At 38.0% G+C, this 16,196-nt stretch overlaps 1 protein-coding gene across 8 annotated transcripts in view; it reads left to right on the plus strand.

Annotated features, from left to right (window-relative positions):
- The window catches only part of GREB1 (growth regulating estrogen receptor binding 1), an 89,576-nt gene that overhangs the window by 939 nt on the left and 72,441 nt on the right, over window positions 1-16,196 (plus strand). The window contains exons 1-2 of one of the 8 annotated variants that reach the window (XM_033055846.2): window positions 6,550-6,566; window positions 6,784-6,885. The exons of 1 other annotated variant lie outside the window; for it this stretch is intronic. The gene's annotated coding sequence lies outside the window, so the exon portion shown is untranslated. 6 more of the 8 variants (XM_033055851.2, XM_033055853.2, XM_033055852.2 and 3 more) reach the window with 6 other exon arrangements.

The following is a 16,196-nucleotide window of genomic DNA, read 5'->3' on the forward strand; positions in this document are numbered from 1 at the left end:
AGTACTTGCATGGTAATGAATTCACCTTGTAGAGAAGTATATGTAGAGAAGTAAGATGAGTTGTTCTTGTGCTCTAATGAATCAACAAGAATAAAGGAAGCAATGTATTACAGCTCCTCAAAGGCAGGATGTCTGTGTTTCAGCACATTTGGAGTTGCACATTTAAAGAGATCACGCAAATGCTGGTTGTCAGTATTGCAAGGTGAGGTTGGACTGCTGCCAGGTGCAGGTTTTCCTGTCATGGAAAGGACGCATGATTACAGCAAAATGTAAAAATGCTCATTTTTGTGAGTGCAACATAATTGCTAACGTCTCTATGGTGATGTATATAGTTCCATGAGGAATGTATATTTTTCACTCATTTTTGTACTCTGGAAGATGTATTTTATCATTGCAATCACAGATTGTATAAACCCACTGTAAAGCAAACTTTTCCCACCTGGAACAGCAGAATGGTTTTGGAGTAGATGTCTAGGGCCATGTTAGTTTGAGGAGATGTGAGGGATGTGACAAGCAGTATTAAAGTTGTTGAATAGGAATTGGTGGCTGTTGGCTGGTCAGATATTAGGAGGAGGCTAACAACTCATAATTTGAGGATTAGGATACATGAATTCCTGTATTAACCCATGTGGAAAACATTGCATCAACATTTAACTATGCTGTTGTTCTAGCCAGTCATAAGATCAAATCCTGTTTTTCCCCTGCCTCTCTGTCCTTGCCTGCTTGTCCTTGCCTTGTATCTCATGGAGTTAAGAAGAGCCCCACACAGATTCAGATTCAGGAAGAGTTTTCTATATTTATATGAAAGTTAAAAAGTCTTATTATTCTTTTAAATGAAAGATTTTTAAATAACTCACGACTATCAGGAGTTTTTGCTGTGGCGTTGATAAAGAGTTTCATTTAGTATGTTATTATTTACATTTTGCAAAGCTGATAATTAAACACCACACATTCTTTAATAGAATCACCCTGTAGATAAAAATTAAAATTTTAATTAAAATTAAAATTAACTGTTACCTTAGCACATATTAAAATGACTGTGCATTCTTTTAACACTTTCAGTCATTAATTGTACAAAACATGATTCTTAAAAGATTTGCTTATTTATCTGAAATCGGTTTCTTTTTCATTACATTGGTTCTTAATGTGCCACCAGGGGGCAATAATTCGTTTTCTAAATCTGATCTTTTACCATCAAAACCTGCCAGAATACTGGATTTACTAACATTTTTCAATGACTGTATGTCAGTCAAGACGTAAGTTTCTTAAAAATGCTTCTTAAATTACTTGTGTAATTTAATATTTTGCCCTACACTACTTAGGTATGCAGGTTTTACTTTTATTTTGAGCAGCTGAAATTTGCTTTGTAAAAGTTTCTGCTGGTGAACTTCATGCAGGACTGAAGTGGTGAAAGGTTTGGATTTCATGCAGCATGGGATTTTTTTGGGTGGTTTTTATGTTGCCATTGTAATATTCAAAATTTGTTTTAATCACATTATTTTCCCATTCTTTTATGTTTTGCTACACTAATACACTATTAATATTTATTAGCCTATATATGTGATCCTGAAATTGGAAATATATCCATTAAAAGGTACCTTTATATCCCTACATGATTTTTTTTTTTTAATGTTCATAGTGGTTACAACATTCTGAAGTTAAAGCCAGGGCCACCTTCTGTAAAACTCTACAATTCTGTATCAAATGCAATCTTTCATTACAATAATCTTATAACTGCATCTTACGTTAAGTGCACATGTATTGCTGAAAAGATGAGCCAGTGGAAATATACTACTGCAAAAATACAAAATCATGAAAGACAGGGATAACTGTAAATATTTATTTAAACTACATAGGACTGTAGAGTTATCTATATTTTTGTATATTAGTATGTCAGTCTGGAGAAGTTTGCAGGCCTCGCTAAGGTCCTCACCACTGCATAACCATTAGGCATAAAGGTATAAATTTTTATGTTGTAAAATGTAATGACTTAAATCTGTTTCTGGCAATAGTAGAATCTTTCTTGATGTGCGCACCTTAATCTGCCTGAAAAAAAATTCTTACTGTATACATGGCAAATAGTTGTCCTTTAAGAAGTCAGGTCTCTGATTTCTAAATTTTGTTGTGTGAGTATGAGGAAGACTGAGTCAGTTAATGAGATCAGAGCAGCGCAGTCCTAAACATTGTTCATTTTTGTTGTGTCTCGAATGACACTCAGAAGTCATCGATGTGGTGTCACATTGGAGACATAGGGCTTAGTTCTTGATATAAACTGAAGCTCCTGCTGCTTCTACCTGAAATTCAGAAAAGAAATAATATAGATGGGAAAAGGACCCTTAAGGTGACATTAGGGTTGTGTAAATAGCACGTCCTTGCTGTATATGAACACTGGTGTCTTACTGAAAAGGTTCAGTGAATATTATGTTTTCTTAGGAAGGTTTGGAAATTTGGCAGCAAGCCATCTGCCATTGTCTGACAGAGCCTGAGGGTTTCTAGGCAAAGCCTGCTGGAAGCTTTCATCCATGCTAAGGAGTTTATCAACAGAAGAAGATTCCTGTTCCAAAAGATCATTATTATGTTTTTTGTTTGTACCTTTTCTGTGGCACAGGAGGTACAAAAGTCCCTGACGTATTGAATTTTGTCAACTTCTAATGTATGGAAAAGTTTAGTATGTCTTCAAGGTAGTTGTCTTTATATCCTGAGTTTAAAAGTATCTTTGAACTTAGTGGGGGGGTTTTTTGTTTGGTTTTTTTTTTTTCTTTTTTTTTCTTTTTTTAAAAATAAATTTATTTTTTGGCTTAATTTTATCTTATAATGTTAAAAAGTGTTGTACAGTGCCTACTTGAAATTAGAGTAGCTTGCTGTTATGTGTGCACTGAGATTTTTGATTTAGCATTCACTGATGGTGGGATTGTCAAGATGCATAGACATTCAAGCCTAACATGGAAGTACGTTGGGCACTTCCATCCTTTCCTCCAGTTTCTCACTCTCTAATAGCAGTGAGAACTTGAAATGGATGAGGAATGTTAGGGCACCGTTTGTGCTGAGGGAAGGTGTAGGAGAAAGAGATTCTGGGAAAGTGCCAGAAAAAAAGTGCCTGCCACTGGGAGGCAAGCTGAAGGCAGTTGCTGGAAAAACAGAAACCACAGAAAAACTCATGTACTTGTTCCCATTTTTGAGGCATCTGCATTCCTCCATGCTCTGCTAGTCCAGTCCCAGTGCTTCCGTGTTTTACTATCAGGGAGTAACACCCCTTGTGAACAGGTCCCAGGCCTCCAGCAGGATGAGATCACCTCCAGCTCCAATGGATTAAAGCTAAGCAGACTTTTGTGCCTCTCTTCTTATCCTTCCCTTTCTCTCACATTTCCACCACAAGCAAAATGGAAGGTAGCTATTACCACTGAATGATAATACCATTGTTTTACCCATTGAGGAAAGGCAAAATGCAGTTTTGCCTGCAATACCGAGGAACCTTAGAATCAGAGGTTGGAAAAGAACTCTATGATCATCCAGTCCAACCATTATCCCAGCACTGCCAAGTCCACCACTAAACCACATCCTGATTTGCCACATTGGCACATCTAAATACCTCCAGGAATGGCTGCTTAACCACTTCCCTGGGCAACCTGTTCCAAAACTTGACAACCCTTCTGGTGAAGAAGTTTCCCCTAATATCCAATCTAAACCTCCTCTGGTACCACTTGAGGCTGTTTCCTCTCATCCTATCTCTTACTGCTTGGAAAAATAGACCAACACCCCCCACATTCCAGCCTCCTTACAGGTGGTTGTAGAGAGTGATAAGGTTTCCTGGAGCCTCCTTTTCTTCACCTTGAGTTGGTTTTAATCAGAAGGCAAATTCTAATAAATAATAATAAATTATTAATTGCAAATGGCAGTTTACAGGAAAGCAAAAATGATCAGTTTTTACATTCTGCAGCAGCGAGTTTACAATTTTAACTTGTTAGAAAAAACAAATAATTTTGTTTCAAATATGTTCCATATTCATGTCATTTGGTGCTCTGTATTTCCTGGAAGAATTTCTTTTCAGTGCACTTTTCCCATATTATTCTCAACTAAATATCTCAATAGATATTTATCAGCTCAGTTACCAATTTTCCAGTTTGAAGACTCCTAACCTATGTAATCTGCTTTGTCTGGAAAGTATTTCAAATCTCTAGTCACTCTTGTATGCTGCTTTTCTGTTCTGCTGTAGCCTTTTCAAATGTGACATTTGAAAGGAATAACACTCTAATCTGAAAGGGAAAAAAAAGTAAAGGGCAAAAGGATATTTTTTCCCCAACATGGGAACAATAAAGCTGTGGATCAGACTGTCCAGAAATGTTGTTTAGTCTTCATCCTTGGAAATTTCCAAGACACAACTGGATGAAGCCCTATGTAACCTCATTGCATAGCTGACTTGTCTTTGACTGTGAGATTGGGTTAGATACAGCCAGTGGTCCCTTCAAGGAGGAATGATCCCATGGTCAGGTATGCAGTCAAGGTACAAAAAGTCTAAAATGTAGACTTAATGCAACGTCAAACTGATATTTTCTTCTTTGTTCTCTATTCTGTTCTTAAAATATTGTGTGTGCCTTTTCGACAACTGGTGAGCATTGAGCTGTTTTGACAAAACTAAGTGGGTAGCAGTCATCATTATGCATGTAGTTGGCAGCTGCAGCCAGAGCAGGGAATGAAGCATCCAAGGGTGGTATCGGGAAGTGTGGCTTTGGGAGCAACATCCCTCCATTCTCTCTGTGCCAAGTTACTTCCTGAATTTGGACACAAGCAGATAGTAAGGAGAAAGAATGTTTGGGATTGTGTGGTTCCATGGCTGCTGCTGTTGGCTGAAGCAGTGGCAAAAACATTGGTTCAAAGAGAGGGTTGTCTGCTACAAAGGAAAAGGACTGTACTTCATGCCACTGGCATGCCCATTGCCCCTGGTGTGCTCCTGCACTGGAGACACTCAGCAGAGCTGGACCCAGCTCTAGTTCCCTGACCATTCTTCTCCTGCTCTCTGGATAGGTGACTCTTCTGGCTAGCTGCTTTTGTTCTTCCACTGATCTCCAAGTCTCTGTAGAGACGCTGACCTATACTGTCAGCATCTTGGCTCTGAGTGCCACTGTGGCTTGTTGGAGCTACAAGGCAGATAATTTCTTGCACTCGTTGTTTTTCATTTATTTGTACTTAGTTGAACCTGCCTTTTCATTAATCCACGGCTGTGAGGTATGCCTGCAACATTTCACTGTCTATATTTGTGTATCCTGAATAGTTTTCTGTCACTTCAGAGTTCAGTGCTGTACAAGAGATTAAGCTTCATTAAAGCCGTATTCACCTCATCTGTCAGCCATTGGTGATCCACTCTTATATACCACTCTTCTACTACTGGATTGCTTTATATCTAGGTATATATAGATCTTAATTTTATAGCTGGTAGTTCAACAGCTTTGTATTTTGTGTAAAAAACCTCTAGTTCCAGTGATATGTTACTTCCAAAAGATCTGTCCATTCTAAAGCTTCCTTTGCTAACCATCAGAAAGAAGTTCTTGACCTTCAGAAATTCTGCTGACAAAAGTGACATCTCTGAATTGTTTTAAAAAAGCATTTAGATTATTTTATAGAGATATTTTAGCACCAAAATAGATAGAAAACTCTCCACCTCTGACTTAGTACAGCTTAGGAATGGTATGGTTTGATGACCATAAATCACTGGCAAGAGCCAGAAGCGTCTTGAGGCCTCCAGAGGGAGACCCTGTCCACCTAAATAAGGTGTGTAACCTTAAGCAGTCAAGATCTTTCAGAAGTCTTCAGCATCACTTACATCCTCCACAGTCTCTGTAACAAACATAAACACTTTATAAGGACTGTTTTATCATGTGTCTAAAAAAAGGTCTTTAAGAAAACATGCTGGTTAGCTTTAATTATATGTGACTTTTGGGAGCATGTACTGGTTGCCTGAAAGTGCTTGTAATCACCATAACTGCTCAAAGTGAAAAAAAGACCCCTTGAACACATTTGTCATTCAAGCTGAAAAGTCAGAGGACTTGTGCTTGTGTTTTCTCTGATCTTAAAGGGGTTTCATAGCTCATAATCTTAAAGAACTGTTAACTGGTTACTTTTTCCCTTTCATTCTCCATTGCATCATCAGAGTACACTGGTATTTAAGTCTAGCTTTGCAGGGAAAAAGTTTGGAAGCTTCTTTACAAAAAAGCTATTTAGAATAAAGCTTGAGAAACAAAGAGCATAAACAATAGGTAAGCTGGATTTGGGCGATAACTAGCTATCCAGGGCCCTTTTCTTTATCTGTATAGATCTCTTGAACTAATCTCCAAGTGGCAGGCTTTGGCTACTGTGACTTGATTTATTTTTTTTTTTAAACACACAGATAAATCCCCAAAGTTTCCAAAAGACTTCCACTTTCCCTTTATATCCCCGATCTTCCCTGTGCATTTTCTATTTTACAACTCTTATTTCCCCCGGGGCTGCTGAAATTGTCCGCACTTCAGAAATGCCAGAGCCGACTGAGGCACGTCTGCTTGGGAAGATACCATATTCCGTGGGAAGCAGGGGTGAGGATACCGGGGCGGAGAGGAAAGGCGGGGGAAGGGTGAGGGGCTGTATTCTTGACCTTAGGTAGCTGGTGCTGAGAGGTAGCGCATTGTGCGGGAGCACACAGCGAGCCGGAGCTCGCGGGTGGGAAGGAGGGAGCGAGGAGGAGGGAGGAGGAAGCTGGGACAGCGAGGGGGGAGGAGGAGGAGAGAGCAGCATCTCTATCTTTCTTTGCAGAGCACGCTGCTAAACAGCGAGGGGAGGCTCATGCTTCCCTAATATCCATCACTGCCCGCTTCCAGCGTGCTCGCAGGCAGAGCAACAAAGAGGGTCTCAGAGGTAAGAGCCATGCAACTTGCAAAGCTGGAGCTTCTGCCGAAGTAAGGGGGAGCAGAACAACAATAGAGAGAAAAGATTATCAGCACCTGGGAACGCTCCGAGGCGGCAGGGGGGTAAGTGGGAGCGCAGGGCTGCTGGAGGTTAGGGAAGTGTTGGTGCCAGCAGCGCCAGGAGCGGAGCGAGAGGGTCGGGACAGCAGCCAGCAGTGCTGAGCTGCGGGCAGCTCGTGTGCGGCTGCTGCGTGCGATGGGAGACACGGGGCAGCATAGCTGCTACAGCGAGAAATGGCACTTAACAGAGCATAGAAATACTTCATTTAGCCGAAATACAGCTTTGGAGTGAACAAAACCATTCATTACTTTGTGCGTGTTAGGAGAAAAAAAAAAAACAAAACAACAAAACCAAGTTAAAGTTTGGGTATTCATATTGTTTTGACTTCTTTTTTTACTTGAAAGTTTAATTTTTTGTTTTAGGACAATGTTTCAGATAAAAAATGTAGTTAATAGCAACAACAACAAAAAAGACAACGTTCCCAAAATAATGTGTTTTTTAAAAGTCAAACAAAATGGGCTGTTTGAGAATTATTTTGTGAAAATATTTGTAATACCAAAATAAGGTATGCTGTTTGACCTAAGAAATACTGTTTCATTTCATTTAGGAAAAGACCCACAATTTTATACTGGCCTGAAACGAAATTTCTGGTTTCGTGTTTTCATCCGCTCAGACTAAAAAAAACCCAGCAATTTGATTAGGTGTATTTATAAAGTGAAATGTTTTTTTTTTTTTTAGTTGTGGATGCTGGGAGTTTAAATGAAGAGACAGAAACTATAGCATCTCTACATTGCAAAAATTGATGTTTGCTTTTTCCTTGTGCTTTGTCTCATTTCCTTTTTGAGGTGTGGACTACATTGGTTTTGATCTAATACTTCGTAGACCCTTTTGAAATTATTAATTAATAAAAGTTATAGTGTCAGTGCTTGTTGTTAAACCTACAGGGAACTACAGAAATAATTAACAGTGATTTGTACATCTTACGAATGAGAGTCTTTAGAACCTAATGGCTTGCTTGTTTTTTGGTTTGGTTTGGTGGTTTTTGGTTTTGGGTTTTTATTTTGGGTTTTTTTGTTGTTGTTGTTGGGGGTTTTTTTTGTTGTGGAACAGAATCATTCTCTGAAGCTGGACATGCTGGAATGTTTGTGCTTAATTGTATGTTTCTGTGTTCTCATCTCAACATTAGGTAGCTGAAATAGCTGTAGTGAGTTGATTTGATGTGAGAGGGAGGAAACTGGAACCACCTCTGGGGTGTATTGGGAGCTTAGAAGTGGTAGAGCTGGGTTTGATTTGCTTTTTTGTCGATGTAAATTTACTGGTACAAGTGCACATCAGATCAACATCAGGGTCTATACTGGTCTACATTGCCTCATCTTTCTTATAAATGAGAGAAAAGCCATATCACAGCACTGGGACTTCTCTTCCACCAGTTTTTACAAGGATCATAATTGCTATTTCAGGGCTTATTTCAGTCATATTATTATTTTCAGAATATAAATAACAGTCTGACATGGCTCACCATGTCTGGTGTGGTAGTTGTCACCTCTAGCTCTGAAATTTACTTAAGTTAGTAGACAATCAGGCTTTTTATTATAAAAGGAAATACAAAATAACTTGCTTTCCTGTCAGCCAACCCCCTTGCTTATACAACTAGTTTATCTTGGTTTGGTGTTTTGGTTTTTTTTTTTTTTTATTCTGTATTTTGATTTGCTGACTTCAGGAACAACTGATACATTTTTGAAACCTCTTTTTCTGTTTTGTCCTTAATGTACAGCTGTTTAAGAAAATTCTGAATTAATTGAGGCCATAAAAGTGATCTTTGGTTTCCTTAGAAAACTTAAATGTACTATGTACAAAATGATATTTTTATTTTTACTTTCCTTTTTCTTTTTGATTTTGTCTACAGTTTTGATTTTCTATGGCTTCTGCTAAAGAAATGGCATGTTCTCACTTTGCAAAGTTTTAGCTCCATTAGATGCATAAAGAAACAGCAGTAAAAGAAGCCTAACACAAATCTACCATTGCAGGTGAATTTCATTTGAAGCTAACATTCTTTTCTACTTGGACAATACTTAGCTATTGTTCTCTTGAAACAACTTCCCATGGATTGTATTGTTGTTGAAGTTTATAAGGGCTGGATGCAAAGCTCCCTGAAGTCAGGAAGAGACATTCCATAGACTTCAAATGGCTTTGGATCAGCCTGTCACGTGAGATTAGCTCCTGACAGAAGATGCAATAAGCACAAGCCCAGAAAGGAATGATTTAGGGATGGAATTTCACTCAGGCTGTGATCATCTTTGTGTTGTGAATATCTCTTAGGAACAATGTTTTTATTTTAAAGGCGTCTGTATTTCTTGGTATTGGGAATATAGGGTTTTTCTTCTCACTTATGCCTCAAGTTTATAGTCTGTTTGTGTCTGTATTTAAACACCTTGTTAGGGTAGTCTGGGTACAATAGCTCCGAACCTCTCAGATGAGATTTCACTTTATTCAATAAAACTATGCATAATATGCATAAAGTTAAGGAATGAGTTTTCTAATGTGAAATAACAAGTTAAAAACAGTGGTTGGAATTGTTTTTTCCTTGTTAAACCAAAAAAAATGTACTCTGTACAAGAAATTCCTGGCTTTGGTAGTTTCTCTTTTACCTGTCCTCAAGAACCAGAAGAGATTGTATAAAATGTGAAAAGTGGCAAAATCAGACATTTGCAATTTTTCTGCATTTGAAGCTTACGGAACTTACACAATGTAAAAGTAACCATGAGAAAAACAGTATAGTTTTGTATAACAAAATAAAAGGAGGGCATTTTACAGCAGACTTAAGTAAAGCAAAATTTGGATTAGGAAGTTGTAAACTTTCAAAGGTGATTCTTATGAATAAATCAAGGCCTGTGAGACTCCCAGACCTTCTAGTGATGCTGGGCATAGTTATCTTTAGGGGAAAATTGCCTTTGGTTCTTATTGATTGTGTTTTTTCTAATGAATACAAAGCCTGTAAAGTGAATGGTAAGTGATCTCTCACTCCTTTTTTTCACTTTCATACAAAATAAAGCATTTACTTACTCTCAGCTGAGATCAAGCACAGCCAGAGATTTATTTCATGTGAATAGAAGCTACATGAGGGGCATAAAAGGCTAGTGGAACTACAACCAACCAAAATCTACATGAAAACATGCCTACTTTCACAAAAGCATGCCTGCATTCACGTATTCCACATGTGCACAGGCAAAGGATTGCTTCCTGAACTACAGCTGAATATTTCTTGGCCTTTTTTCCCATGCAGACTATGGTTAATGATTCAGTTGGGAAATCTGAGTGAGTCTTTAAAAAATTATTTTATGCAGACTGTGGTAGGAAATACTATAATTTACTAAGGAAATTAAAATGTATCACTAATGCTCATTTTATAGATATTTGTATCTGTACTTTATAATTACAGTTAAAGATTCCAGAGATCATTGGTTTGTTTTCAGTTTGCCTTCATTTGCCATTATCCATGTGCTGCTTTTCATGCTTAAATATTTATGTGAGGAATAAAGGAAGTCTGAGAAGTAACATTGCCAGTGGTGTATCTCTAAAGAAACAGTAAAAGAAAATTGCCGTTTAGACATTGTGTACTTTAGGGAAAATGCTGTAAAGTATAAATACTGATCAAGTGTTATATGAATAAAATAACTGTTTTTCTAGTTAAGCAGCACAGCAGTACTTCATGTACTAAATGCAATCTGTAATTATGTTGATGGCATATTTATATAATTATGCAGTAGATAAAAATGAAAAATTATTTGCAGGAAGCTTATTAACATCACAGGAAGAAAGATATATAGTAAAAGCGTAGTATCATAGGATGTCTCAATTTGGAAGGCAGCCATACAGATATCAAGTCCTACTCCCTGCTCCTCGCAGGACAACCTAAAACTAAACCATATGACTAAGAGCATCATCCAGACACTCCTTGAACTCTGTCAGGCTTGGTGCTGTGATCCTGTGCCGGTGTCCAACCATCCTCTCAGTGAGAAACTTTTCCCTAATGTCCAACACAAAGCCGTGTTCCCCTGGTTGAGCTTTGTTCCATTCCCTCTTGACCTGTCACTGCTCAGCAGAGAGAAGATTGGCACCTCTCTCTGCTCTCCACCCTGAGGAGTCTGGGGACTACCGTGAGGTCCAGGCTGAGCAAACCAAGTGACCTCAGCCACTCCTCAAAATTCATGCCTTTGACACCATCTTGTCACCCTCTCTAGACAGACTCTAATAATTTGATGTCCCTCCTAAATTGAGGCACCCAAAATTGCACACAGCATTGGAGCTTGGGCTACACTGATGCAGTGCAGAGGGACAGTCACAGCCCTCGACAGGCTTGCTATGGCTGGTGATGCTGTGCCATGGTTGGCCCTTTGGGCTGCCAGAACACACCCAGATTCACATTTCCATTAATCCAGACCCTCAGATCTCTTTCTGTGGGGCTGCTCTCCAGCCCAGTCTGTATGTTTAACCAGGATTGCCCCATCCTAGATGGAGAATCCAGCACTTGCTCTTGTTAAATTTCCTTTGGTTGGTGATTGTGCTGCTCTCTAATCTCTGCAGATGTCTCTCTATATAAGTCCTCTTGATCCTTGACTGACTCCACAGCTCCTTCTGTGTTTTTCACCACACTTACTCCTGTGTACAGATAATTTATAAAATATGAAATAACACTGGCCCTAGAAATGAACCCTGTTGAACTCTATGGGTGACTGGCTGCCAACCCGTGTACTATAAGTCTTTGAACCCTCATCTTGTCACCTTAGAAAAAGATGTCATCTTACAAGAATCTTCATGAGAATAAGTTTGTCTTCAAGATGACAGTGACTTTTGTTCTGTATGAAATAGAAGTTATGTAACTGTCTTGAGCATCTTTGAAGTGTCAGCTGTGAATTTCACAGTATTGTAACTTAGAAAAAACAACCTGCCTTTTTCTCCATGCCTAAACCAGCAAGAAAATTAAGAAAGGCATGGAATGAACAGAATTATAACAATTTAAATTTTTAGAGTATTTCCTATTTGCCTGCACTAGCCCACTGATGAACATTAGTACCAATATATTCATGTGGCCTCAACTTGATCTATATACTGTCTCTTTTATAATTTGTGCATAAACAACAGTTTACAGCCTAGACAGACAGCATGTGTTTTAACTTATGTAAATTACCTTTACATAAGTACTTTCATGGTTCTTCAGCTGCTCTGTCATAGCTACTCATCGCTAAAAGCTTTTGTCTTTGAGGCCTTAATAAAAAAGGAGTCCTTTGCTTACTTTGCACTAAACCACGTCTATCTTGCAAACTGCATTGCCAACTTCATGCTCAACATATCTTTAATTCTTCTGCCATTTACTTTGTCTTCCATGAAACCTAATCATAATCTTATTTTCTTTTAGTGGGCTGGGAAGGTGGAAGTTTTTGGCAAGCTGTTAATGTGCTGGTCTACAAACAATCTGTACACTGACAATCCTACATCTTCCAATTCAACTGTGGTATGTGGAGGTTTAATACAGAAGGGAAAAAAGCTCCTGTTCTGAGAAATAACAGGAGGAACAACTAGAAAGTCAGGTAGTGTTGCTGTTTTCTGGGAAGTTATGCTTAGCACTGGTGACAGAATAAAAGAGAAGTACTGTCTTTTCCTTGGGATTATTAAGCAGGCATTTGGTTTGCCAAGTCTTACTCATACCAGCTAGATAGCTTTGTTAATTAATTTATTTGGTTAATGGACCCACTCATCCTAATGCACCTTTCTTTCCTCCTCCACTGATTATTTATTTCTTCTGATATGCTCCTGCAATATATTTCTATAGCTTAATTCACATATATTTTGTATGATCTAGAAGATTGTTTCATCTGATTAATTTTGTGCTCCCATCCATTGGAGTCATGAAGCCATAGTATCACTATGCATATGGATGTTTTTGTATGGAGGCTCAATCTGTCTAACAAGCTGCCTTCCCATATAGGGAAACCAATGATTCCTGGTACTGTTCATATCAAAGTAGGTACATGTCTTTATTTGCAGTTTGGCTGATTAGTAGAGAGCTTCGAAAATTGTTAATATTCTCCAGCTATAATGCAAGTCTTCTACTGAATTTCTCACTGCTTATGTTATAAAATAGATGTTCCTAATAAAGATTCAGGTAATGACTTTAAAATACCCAAAAAAGGCAAATGCTTCATTATACCTATGCATTTTTAGCATTTAATTATTACTGTACCTTAAAGGAACCCTACAGTCTCAAAAGGTCAGGTTACATTTTTCAGTTAAATACCAACATCTGTACATGTCAGGCAGTGATTGTGGATAGTCTTCTATAGATTTTAGTATTTCTTTCCTTGTGTGTATGTATTCTTTTATTTTATCCAGTGAAGTTTCCCAATACATTCTGATGTTTATTTTATTTTATTTTATTTTATTTATTTTATCAGCATTTCATATGAGCAAGGGAAAGGCAAAGGCAGCTGAGAGATCCAATTGGGAGTATCAGTTGGTGTGAAAAAGAGTGCAGCAAGGGGGGCAGGTGACTTGGCTTGAGTTCATTCCCAGGTTTCACTCACTGACGATGTTTACTGTGTGAGTAGTGTTCTCTCTTGGGTTCTCTTTAACAAAAATTCAATGATTTCCCTCCGAGGCAAAACTTAAGCATTGTTCTGGAGCTGATTTATTTCAAAGACTGCTCCCACTCGGCAAAGTGGATGACACAGTTACTTATGACTCTCCTAGTCATGCATTATTTTCCAATACTATTGAAGTAGGTCTCTTACTCTGTATGAAATGTGATGCAGCATCCCTGTTCATGTATCATGTGCTTTTAGTTCTGTGCCAAAAAATGGTGCTCTGATAAAAGCTTCAATACAGCCTGCATAGTAATGAAATTAAACTGACTGGGGGGAAGACCACACGCAAATAGTAATGTCAGGGCCATGGAGGCTCAGCTGGGACACTTTGGCTCAGTATCAGGTGATGTGAACATGGTCCTGCAGTGTGAATGCAGCCAGTTCTCCAGCCCTGGACAAAAAGGGCTGCCATCTCTCCCTGGGCCAGATGCTCATAGCAGTAGAGGTGTAAGGTCGTGCTGACAGGTCAGTCTGGGTGTGAAGTTATGGTGTATAGGATAGCAGCAAGAAAACAAAGCTTTATGGATGGTGCTATTCCCATTTCAAATTAGCTATACTGTTTCACTATATTTTCACTGCTAGGTGGCATTGCTTTTGCATGTAATTTGGTTTCTTTGGTACTGTGTTCATTTTCCTAAGAAAAAAGACTGTCTTGAATTCAAGCTAAATCTTACTCAGTTGGAATGATCTCTTTAAATTTTGCAAATGAGATCTTAATCTACAGGGAAAGCTTTCTGAGGTTTTGTTGTTTATTTATTTATTTTTTTTTTTATTGTGTACTTCTGTGGGTCCAGGATGAAATAAACTTTTCTTTTATAAGGTACAATTTTTGATATATCCAATTAGAAATTTCTTTCACAGTTGGATTTTTTAGGTTATGTGGTGAGAGTCTGTAAACTCTGAAGATGATGTCACAATGGAGAAAGAATAGTCTGAAAAATAGCAGGACTGCAAAGAAATTATCTATATTTTGTGTCTTCTACCTACACCAGAATTAAGTGTAGCTGCATCCACAGAACTTGCCAACACTCAGGGCTGTATATAAATGCATGCATATGAAAAGCTAGTGTGTTTTACTAAAGCTTTATTCACACATCCTCTCTGACTGCAACTGTGCTGGCTGAGATGGTTCCTGCCCCTAATAACTCCTTACTGCACTTCTGCCAGAGTGACTGTGCCAGCTGTGCATGGCTGCTAATCCATTCTGCTTGAAATTAATAGGGCTGGTGAAGATCTATTACTATAACCGTGTTAACTTTTTTTACTAAAGAGGGTCAGAGATTGCTCACAAAGTGTGCAAAACTGGCAGGGCAATGATTTCCAACTTCAGAGCAGTAATGAGCCGCCATGAGATAGATTGTAATCTTTCAGTGGGCACTGCCAGAACTGGAAGATTTATTGATGGCCTTGTGTGCATTTAATTTATGTCACTGTTTTTTCAGTATTTTCCTCTTTCTATATAGGTATGACCTTAGGTTTGTATAGATGTTGCCTGTTTACAGGTAATTTGTGTTATCCACGGTCAGGATTCAGTTAAATAAAAATATTTATAGATTTGGGGTTCATTAGGTTTTTTTTTTCTCCCTGTTTTAATACTATCTGTTTTACAGTCTTGCTGGAGCTACTCTGAAGGCTCTGTACTGATTGATTCAGAGTTAGGCCTCCTGTTCTGTTTAAACACATGCAATTTATTTTAAAAATAACAAGATTAAACAGTGAACATAAATTATCAGGATCTATCACTGAAGAGAAATCCTTGGGGTCTGATTTAATTCAAAATCCGAAAGACAATGCAAACAGCCCTTGTGTGGCTGTCATCAGCATTTTGTCTGAGAACTTTATAAATTCTAAAACTTTTTTAAAACCACCTCCTTTCCCCCTCTCTGCTACTTTTTTTTCTTTCTGGTTGATGCCTTATTTTTATATGGTAATAAACTAATATAGAGGGGAAGAGAGTTTTAAACGATGTCAAGATTCGTGGCTGTTTGAATGCCATGCCCATGAATTTAGTTTCACTCTTTTCTGGCAGACATTAAAATAAATAAACATTGGCTGAGCTGAGTAGATAATAGTAGGTGATTTAGAACTGGCTTTAAAACAAGCATTTTAAATCCCAGTGTTCGCATTAGAAATGATGAATAGCTTGATTTTCAAAATGTTGATATTTATCTGTTATCCTGTATGTTGCATTAACACTGCCACATCATTGACTTTTAAATTAGGAGGAATATTGTCAGTGTAGAAAAAAAAGGCATTTATTGATGCCAGTTTGAAAAAAAATGAATGCAAAAACATTTGCCATTTGGACATAGTTTATTAAACTACATATAGTTTAGAAGCTTGTATACTGTGAAATCCATCACATTTTGGACCAGACTTTGTTCTCATTTCAAGCTAAAGAAATTCATGGCAGGATAATATTTTAGTAGTGTTACAAAAGTTGTTGTCAAAGCACAAGAGACTGAATATAGACACTAATTTGGCTAAACTCCAGATTTGTGCATACATGTGGATTGTCACTAGGTTGGTCTTGTTAAGAGTTTTTACTGGTATATGTGATTTCATTTCTATATTTGGAGTGGGTTTTCAGCAGGATTTCCCATAATAACAAAGGAGAGA

Source organism: Catharus ustulatus, chromosome 3 (genome assembly GCF_009819885.2).
Source record: "Catharus ustulatus isolate bCatUst1 chromosome 3, bCatUst1.pri.v2, whole genome shotgun sequence".
Lineage (NCBI taxonomy): Eukaryota > Metazoa > Chordata > Aves > Passeriformes > Turdidae > Catharus > Catharus ustulatus.